The 10,401-nt window shown below is 32.5% G+C and overlaps 1 pseudogene; it reads left to right on the top strand.

The window, feature by feature from the left end:
• Positions 1-2,211: 2,211 nt before the first annotated feature.
• On the top strand, positions 2,212-9,781 carry LOC124939173 (annotated as a pseudogene).
• Positions 9,782-10,401: the final 620 nt, after the last annotated feature.

Raw genomic sequence — 10,401 nt, forward strand, 5'->3', positions numbered from 1 at the left:
ATTATTATCTTATCTTTTATTTTAAATCAATTATGATTATGAGTGAAACGTTAGAATCCTCATATTGATTACTAAAATGTTTTTAGTTATTTTCTTGCCTATATACTAAGGCTTTGTGATTCAAGTCAATTATATATATATCAAAACAATAATAAAATATTATTCACTGTCAAATCTCTCTTTAAAATATTCTAATATTTGTTATTAGATCCTCCAGGTTCTATCTAATTCTCTAAATTTCTTTCAATCCACCAAAATCTTCTACCAATCTATCCAAATTCATGGCATCAACAAATATTAACCATCTCATTCTAGAGTTTAATAGACAAGACTATGATTTATGGTACGCAAAGATGAAGACCATCTTTTGATCTCTTAACCATTGGAAGATTGTGGAGAATGGAGTGAATGAGCTAGAGGAAGAAAATGACCTCAATAAAGCCGACCTGAAGGAGCTAAAATAGTCTCGACAAGCCGACGTAAACGATCTTTCAATCCTCCAAAGAATAGTCACTAAACAATCTTTCCCAGATTCATGTGTGCCAATACAACCAAAGAGGCATCGAAGATCTTATAGAGTGAATTCCAAGGAGATGTGAAAATTAGAACAATTAAGTTCAAATCACTACACAGGGAATTTGAAAATACTAAAATGAAGGAGACAAAGACCCTGATGGAGTTCTCGACCAAAATCTTTGATTTGGTCAACCAAATAAAATCTCATGGTGAAGATGTCACAAACTAGAGAATGGTGCGAAATATTCTTATATGCCTTTTTGAGAAATACGGTCACATCGTAGCCGTCATTGAAGAAACAAATGATTTGTCAACACTCATAGTCCAAGAAGTGATGTCGTCTTTAAAATCATTAGGCAATGATTGTCTACGCACTCCGAAAAGCCAATAGCGAGTGCATTTCAGTCAGTCAAAACTCAATATTAACAACAACGATCGAAAAGATAACTCGAGTTCAAACTAGTCAAAAGGTGGAAGATACTCTAGAGGACCAAATGGACGTAGCTCAAAAGGAAAATGAGAATACAACACATTAAATTGCAATAACTGTCATCGATTTGGTACAAAGGTCAATCTAGATGTAACAAATGTCATCGATTTGATCACCTCACCAAAGATTGTCGAAGTGGAAATATTCATCAAGCAAGTCAGGCTGAGGCAAATCAAATAGCCTCGGAGACACAAGAAACAGTCTATGTGTGTCACATAACTAGTGACAAAAAAAGGAAAATGTTTACTAGATAACGGTTGCAGCACCACATGATACCGACCTCAGAAATCTTCTCCAAGCTCGACAAAAGCATCAATGCCCCTATTCATTTCTGAAATGGAGAGAAAACAAAGTCAAAAGGGCTTGGACGAATCTCCATCAAGACAAATGAAGGACCGAGTTATATTAACAATGTACTATGTGTGCCGAGCTTGAGCCAAAATTTACTCAGCCTAGGACAATTAGTGGAAAATGGGTATAAACTCCACTTCGATAACAATGAGTGTTTTATCTTTGATAGACAAGATAAGTCAAAGGTGTTCATCAAGATCAAAATGGTCAATTGAAGCTTTTTCTTCAACGTCAATTATGCAAATCTAAAAGAAGGTCAAGTTAGTATCAACTGAGATGTTCAAGTTGATAAAAATTCTTCATTAAATTGGGAAGAAAACGAAGTTGAGAAAAATAAAATTCTAATCAGCATAAAAAATGATGATCATATTTCATCAGTGCCAAGTACACCAGATCCAAGCTTAGATCAACTCAATGAAGAAATTTGTAACTCAAGTAATTCGACTTCTTACTCGAGAAAGACTTTCACGCTTCATCCTCCGTACCCGTTTTAAAATCGGTCTCTACTTTATAAATCTTGGTTTTTGGAAATTGGTTGTATAACGTTTTATTTTAACCAATTATTCTTTCGGTCCTAGACATGCATACATTTTTGCCTATATAAATTGTAACAACAGATACCTATAGTTGATGATGATGACTAGGGAGGAACGTACCTGAAGAACATCGGTTTTAAAGGCATTATGGTTTAAAAGATAAATCTCAAACAAGCCCTTATCAAAATTTATTTTTGTAAAAATATTCTAAATATATTTTGAAATCATTTTTTTTATTTTTTTGGATTAAAAAAAATGTTTTAAGATAATAAAATTACAAAAATAATTTTGGAATATTAAAATTGCAACCAAACGGACATGGGTACTCGTATACCCGATACCTATGGGTACCTAATGGTCAGGTTCGGGTATATTAAATCGGGTTCGGGGTCAGGGTCAGGTATGGGGAGAGATAGATGGTACCCGATCGGGTTCGGGGATGGGGAGTATTTAAAACCCAAACCCGATACCCATTTATTTTAATATTTAAAATAAAATACTCTTTTAATTAAGGAATAAGTTTACGTTTCACATGCTCAATCATGACAAATATCATAATAAATACATCATTTATTTTGTTTTATCCACACTCCACTCAACTTTATTTTTTTAATATTCGCAATAAGATTTTTTTATCTCTAATATGTTATTAATCTCAATTTTCAGTTTTTCTTAATAAAAATGTTATTTCTTTCTTCCCATCTTTCATTTTCAAAAACTTATTCATCTCTTCTCATTTTTTATCTTCAAAATCTCTTTAACTTTTCTTCAACCTTCATTCTAATTTTTTTCAATTTATTTTTGAGAATTAAAGAAGAACTATAATGACACTCCACAGCCACGATCCCCGCTTAAAGTCTAAGTTTTTCTTCAGTTATACTAACAACAAAGTTGTTATCTCTTCCAAATCCACTATATATGTAAGTTATGTTATTTTTTCATCAACATTTTTAAAGTTATGTTTTTTTCTTTGATATCTACAATCATATAAATATTTAATCGGGTAATAGGGTACTCAATAAATTGGGGATAGGGATAAAAATGGAGATATCCGTGGGGTTCAGGATCGGGTAATAAAATAGAAATTGGGTTAAGGGACATGTACTTTACTACCCGACGGGTAGGGTACCCGTTGTCATCCCTACCGATGTCCTCGGTCCTAAGTGCGATTTTCGTCAATCGGGACTAAAACCCTCAGTTTTAGAGTTAAGAACCCATCGATCCTAATTTAGGATTCTTGGTTGGGGTGCTAAAGCCTCTTAATCCCGAGGCTAGAATATTTGGTCGAGTGTATAGGTTCCTTGGTCGGGGTCTCAAAATCCTCGGTCGAGGTGCTGAAGTTCTCAATCAGGTGTGAGAATTCTCGGTCGTATGCGAGAATTCTTGGTCGTATGTGAGAATTCTCGGCCGGGTGTGATAATTCTCGGTCGGACCTCCTTTTGGGATGCAGGGATCTAATATTTAATGCCTTACACAAAATTTTCAAAAATCTAGATAGCTCGAAGCTTTAATGGCAACTTTTTGAAAATCTTTGATTGGAGGCTTGTGAGTTAATCTCTTCATTCATATTAATTAAATAGGCTATTTATAGCCTCCTAAGGTCGGTTTATCGACCAAGTGAGCTTCATTTATGTCAAATAGTCATAATGGTGTTTTGGCTATTTTCCGGCTAGTTGTCGGCATAGACCGTGATGATGATCGTAGGCCTAGGAGAAATGATCACCAAAGTATGGTGATAATTTCAGCTTTTGAACAGGGTCAAAAGATGGAGAAATAACAAAGTTCTATGTTTAAAAAATCAAATATGGTTATTGTTCTTATCTGTCCGACATCATGAGGAAGACGACGAACTAGGCCTGAAACAACATCATTTCGGATGATCAATCGGACGTGAGACACTTTGTTGGCCTTTTGTTAGCGGTTGGGAGTTCTGTCGCGTTTCAGCTAACGTCGCTAGTTAGTTGATCCCCCGCTTCACGAGCGCGCCTTTTTCTCTATTGTAATGGGAGACGCGAACAACTCCTAGGTGTTGGATAAAAATTCAACGTCTATCCGATAATTGTGACTCCTGTTGTAATGATTCTTCTGGGTTTTGGCTGTACTATATCACATATATATATATATTTTATTTAACATGAAGGGTTTATTTGAAATTGATTTTTTCTTTACTCTTTGGCTTTGTTTTTAATCTTTAAAAATATACAAAATATTTAAAATAAATATGGCAATATTTTGTCAATTTATTTATTTTTTGTTTATATTTTTCGGTTAATTAAATAATTTATTTGGGATAAATGGATACAATATTTACCTAAATTATTTATTTTAATTCCCTTTATTTTTTCTAAAATTAATTTGCGATAAAATGAATGTAACATTTATCTCAATTTTTTTTATTATCCTTCATTAATTAGGATTTAATTATCACACTAATTAATTCAATTAATTGTTTAATTAGGTTTTGACATTGATTTTAATTATTTTAAATTTATTTACTCAAAAAAATTATATTTAAAATTTATAAATTGGATATGTAAATTTTTAGTGTTTACACAGTGCCCCTCACGAATCAAGTTTGAATACAATAAACTGGTTATGAAAACGCAAATTCAAGTATGACATTTAACACTAAGTTTTTCTTGTCCATTTTATATTATTGAGGGTGATGGAAAGATAGAACTTGTAATGAGTTAATATTGGAGTGACCTGGTGTTGCTGTGTGTAGCATTCGTCGAGGTGCTTCCAAGCATTGACTAGGGATCATGGATCTTTCCTTGGTGATTATCCTAACAAGGATAGTTTCTTAAATTTTGTTTCACATATCTTATCAAAGATCTCCATGATAGCTACGAAAAAGTAAGAAGAGAGGGGGTCCCCTTGCCTTACCCCGTTTTCACCCTTAAAATAGCCTCCGTGGACTCCATTGACGCTAACAACAAAGCAGGATGATGAAACGCACTGCATAATCCAATCAATAAAAAATCATAGGAAAAGCAGATACAACCAGAAAGTCTTGAATGACTTCCCATCTAATAGAGTCGAAAGCTTTCTTGATATCTACTTTGAAAGCCACTCTCGAATAGAAAGTCTTGAATGACTTCCCATCTAACAGAGTCGAATGACATTTTTAAATCGTTTAGAAATGATTTTTGAAATTATTTTATAAATCACATTGCAGCAGGTTATTGGTCTGAAATCTTGTACTTTCTCGGGTACTGCAGTTTTAGGGATCAAGGTTAGGACCACTGTATTCCATTGCATTAAGATCTTTCTGTTCTTGAAAACTCCAGAACCCCATCAGTAATGTCTTTACCCACAACCGACCAATTGTCTTTGAAGAACTATGCATTAAACCCATCAAGACTCGGGCTTTTATTCCCATCAATACTAAATAGAGTTTTCTTTAACCTCAACCCTCGTGACCACCCGTATTCAACTCAGACTATCTTTTGATGAAATTTTCCTATCAATAATCTGATACAAGGTATTCATGTGACTTTGATGTTGCTTTCTTGTAACCATAAATGCTTATAGAAATCGATAGACAAATCTGTACACCATTTGACCGCTGAACATGTTCACCATCATCCTTCTTCAGCCTGTAATACATTGTTTCTCATGTTTTCTAGCCTTGCCTTTTCTGTAGAAGAAAGTTGTGTTTTTGTCACCCAACGAGAGCTAGCTCTTTCTTAATTTCTGTCTAATAAAATTCTCTTCAAGAAGACTCAGCTTCCTGAAATTTTCAAGCGCATCCATTTCTGTTTCATTGGTTGTTCATCATTATCATCCATTATAACCTTTTCTGAACTTCTTCCAGTTATTCTCTAGCAGCTAGGACTCTATTGGAGCGATTTTTGAACTTCTTCTGTCAAAGCTTTGGAGATGATTCTTCAGGAGTTAAGCTTCTCAGAAAAACCATGTACACGTTGGATCCCCTAACATCGTAGACCATACGCTTCGAGAATACCATGAATTTGTCATTTTCCATCCAGAAATTGAAAATTTTTAAAGGGCCTAATGAACCTTTTTTCCTTTTCCCAGAACAATTTAATCGGACAGTGATCAGATATACCCGGATTCAGAACATAAAGTTGACTTCTCGGAAATTGGTTAATCCCGTTCTCATTTACCAGACTTCTATCAATTCTACTTCTTCTAATTTGATCATTCCCTATCGTAGAAGACCAAGTGAAGAAATTCCCAGAATTGGTAGGCTCGATACAACCCATGTCTATGATACTGTCATTAAAGTCAATCATATCCCGAGTTATTTCAGATTTAGGGCTACAATCAGATTCGTTTTAGTTACGTTGTAATCACCAAGGACAGCCCAAGATTTATCACTACTGATCTAGTTTCTAAGACAATTTCAGAGGAGTCTTCTGTCAGGCTTGAGTTGCTAGCATAGACAATAAAAGATTAAACATGATTCATGGGATTTTGTCTTTAACCTCCACCAGGATTGCTTGATCATTTAAAAAGAGAGCCTTGACCTCAGCAACCTTGTTATCACAAATAACTCATATTCTGCCCGTTTTTGTCATTTGAGTTGTGAATGATTTCCCAGCTGCTATCAATACACAACTTTCTAACCTTCTCAACGTTCCAAATTTTAACTTTTGTCATTTTAAAAGTTGTAAGTCATTTTTAACCTAATATAAATATATATATATATATATATATATATATATATATATATATATATATATATATATATATATATATATATATATATATATATATATATATATATATATAACAAATCCTATTATTTTTTAAAATAAATTAATGTCCTTAAATGCTATAACCAAAAATAATATATTTCTCTCAAGAAGTTATGATTGAAAATCTTAAATATTAACATATTCCAATTGGAAGATAAATAATGACACATCTATTCTAAAATATTCTAAAATGTTAGAATATAAAATATCTAACAATTTAAATATGATGAAACGAAAATCTCCATTACATACATTAATTATCTTAATCCTAAAAATGTAAGTCTTTTTTTTCCACAAAGCCACATCATTTCCATATTTCACATTCTCTTTTATTATTTCTCTTAACAATCTGTTCAAATGGAATAAAATGACATAAAAATAAATTGGAATGATAGAATACCATCTAAACAAAATGGAGAAGATGATAGCAAGATGTCAATAAATATATGGCTAATGAGTTCTTGAGGTGTATAATAAAGCTTCTCATCAAAAAATTTCGGAAAATTGCATCGATTTCTCTTAGCATGGAGTAATTTTGACAAATAAACTATATTGAAAATTGCAAAATAGTAATATTTGTTTATTTAAAGAACACAATTTCAAATATAATATAATATATTACTAATTACCTTATAAGTCGAGACTAATATTGGCCACCTTTGTATGTAAAACAAAAATATATAAAATTTTCCTTACTATTAAAATTATTAGTTAAATAAACCCTCATCAACTTGTTCAAATGCGTTCACGTTTTTTCCTTGTTTATGTTTTTTTTAAAAGGGTGAGATTTTATTTAAAATATTTAGTAGGTGTAGATAATGATCTCGTGAGTAAAGGTAATAACCGTTTGGAGTAATATTTTCATTACAATAAATTCAATTAGACTCGAGTGAATAGTAGACTAAATAATATGCAATATTTTAAAACAATGTCATACCCATTGAAATAATACAATTTTGATTCTTATAATTAAAGATCCTTTGGGGATGATAATTAAGAATCCCGTAAGGCACCTAGATTCATTCTCAATAAATTACAAAAAAATCTCACCATAAATTAGTTTTTCTAGTTTGGAAAATAAATTTGAAAATCTTTTAACTTGTTACTAAAAAATGAATTATTTAAATCAATATTTGAATTAACAATTTTTTAAAACTGAGCTTATAGGCTATAAATTATAGCAATATTTTGTGATTTATCTAGGTGTATGTATAATGTTTACATAAACATAAACGTGAAGAATTAAAGTTACACACTTTGAAATAAATAATAGCTAATTTTTAATTTTTATTTAATTTTGAATAATTTAAACTCTGAGTAACTAATGATAAATTTAAGAAATATTTTTTCAAAAAATCGGTATGTTATTTTATAACTTAAAATACGTGGTTCGACCGACAGTTTATAACCGGTCCGAACGCGAAATAGTTGAGTTGGGCTGTGTCGGCTTTTAACTTCAATAAGGTCACCTTCGAACTGGTTAAAATTTGGTCTATCGGACCGTATACTTTGACAGAAATCTAAACTGAAAATTTTCTATCATCTCTTCTGTAAGACTATAATGTAAGACTGTTACATCTTCTCTGTCAAATGCCTCTCTCTATTTTGTACCTCTCTATCTCTATGTCTATCTATCATCATCATGTGTACCTCTCCTTTATAAACCGGACAAATTAATTCAAATGTAAGATCAAAGGTCAAAATAAAAATCAAGAAAATTTTAGTTAAATGTGAATAAGATCAAATTCATAGAAGAGACAAAAATTTCTCTAAAATGCTAGATCTAGAAAGTTTTCTCATAGAGTAGACACACTAGAATCCAAATCTCAACTGGTTAAAAAGAAATGAAGCAGTGTATTAATCTAAATCTAAGATGACGATCCTTCCTCGACAAATCATAGATCTAACTAACGCAACGAATCCCACAAAAAATACGTACATAATTTGAATCTATAATAAATAACAAAGAGAGATGAATCGAGAGATTTGATTACCTTGTTTACAAACTCGTATAGATTACAAATTACGATTAACAATTCAAGATAAACAAAAAGGGAGAGACGATGGGTTTTCAACCCTAGTCAATTTATTTTTAAATTTAAAATCGGGTTCTGGTTAAACTGGTTGGACCGATCTTTGTCTAAAAAACCGGGTGGAGCATCGGAACGGTTTTTCAAAACGGGTTATTTATATTTCATCCTAGCAAAATAAAAAATTATTTGTCATCTATATCCAAAACCATTATCCCATTGGTGTGGTACCCATATAGCCAATTTCTAGGGTTTATCCCATGGCCGCCGTACCCATAAACAGCTATAGACAAATTTCTAGGGTTTATCCCATGGTCGCCGTCAATTTAAGTACAACATAAGAGAACAATAGACCATTTATTCTTTTATTCTCCTACCCTACCCTACCTTTACTCTCCTCACTTTCTCTCACTAGATGGCCAAAATCAGACCAGTCAAACGCAACTTAGACTCCTACACCATCAGTGACACCAACAACAGTCGTCAAACGCAACTTAGACTCCTACACCATCAGAGGCACCAACACAGTCGTCAAACGTAATTGAATCTATCTCATTTTTATATGATTGTTTATGTCGATTTTCTTCTCTTTTTGTTTTTATGATATCTTAATTTCTACATTATGGTTTATTTCTGAAGCTGGAGATAATGTACTGTTGCGATCACCCGAGAGCAATACTACTCCTTATGTGGCTAAGATAAAGAAGATCCAGATAGACAATGGAAATGACGTGACAGTTCAGGTAAGGTGGTATTACCGGCCGGGTGATTCCATCGGAGGTCGTAAACAATTCCATGGTGAGAAAGAACTGTTCTTGTCTGACCACTATGACATTCAGAGTGCGTACACGATTCAAGGTAAGTGTATGGTTCATTCTTTGAAGAATTACACCCAGCTAGAGAACGCTGGAGCTGAGGATTACTATTGTCGTTTGATACAAAGCTGCAAACGGTCTTGTTTTACCTAGCCGCGTTGTAGTTGTAAGTAATATGGTGTTTGGTTCTGTCTAACTTGGTATATATTTTGTAGTTTCTGTGATTGATTGATCTTATATTTTCAAGTATTGTAAATGCAAATTGCCCGAAAACCCCGACCTTCTGATGGTGCAGTGTGAGGAATGCAAAAACTGGTAATACTATGTGTAGGTTTCAAAACATTGTTGATATATTATATATACCAATGAATTTTAGGGTTAGAATTTGGAACACAATTTTGGGTAATAGTAATTGTGCTCTATAAGTGAGCTTACGATTTCTTCTTTTTTTAGTATTATGTTTTACTTGTTCACATGTGAATGTTATTATCTACCCTTCTCTTTCTGTAGGTACCATCCTTTTGTGTTGATATGACTAATGACAAGCAAAACCATTACATCTTTTATTTGTTCTATTGTAATGGAGTGGAGGTATTCACTTTCCAATGTAATTTTTTTTGTTGTTATTATCTTATGTGGACACAAACAACTAACGATATAATTTCTTTTGTATACAGGAACAACTTAAAAGGACCAATGAAGTGAAGTGAAGTGAAGTAGGCATGCTCAAATGTGAGTGAAGTTTATTATGTATTCTAATGAATCATGGTAGTGTCTTGTTTGATATTGCAAGTCGTTGGTGTGCATGTATGGTTTATTTGCATAAATTACTTTTATAATGTGTTGGAAACAATTTTTTCATTTAAATTTATGGATTATGACTATATATTTATATTGATGTTTTTCCTGATATATGGCTTCTAACATTAATTTGTTCTA

This window comes from Impatiens glandulifera, chromosome 5, assembly GCF_907164915.1.
Source record: "Impatiens glandulifera chromosome 5, dImpGla2.1, whole genome shotgun sequence".
Classification (NCBI taxonomy): Eukaryota; Viridiplantae; Streptophyta; class Magnoliopsida; order Ericales; family Balsaminaceae; genus Impatiens; species Impatiens glandulifera.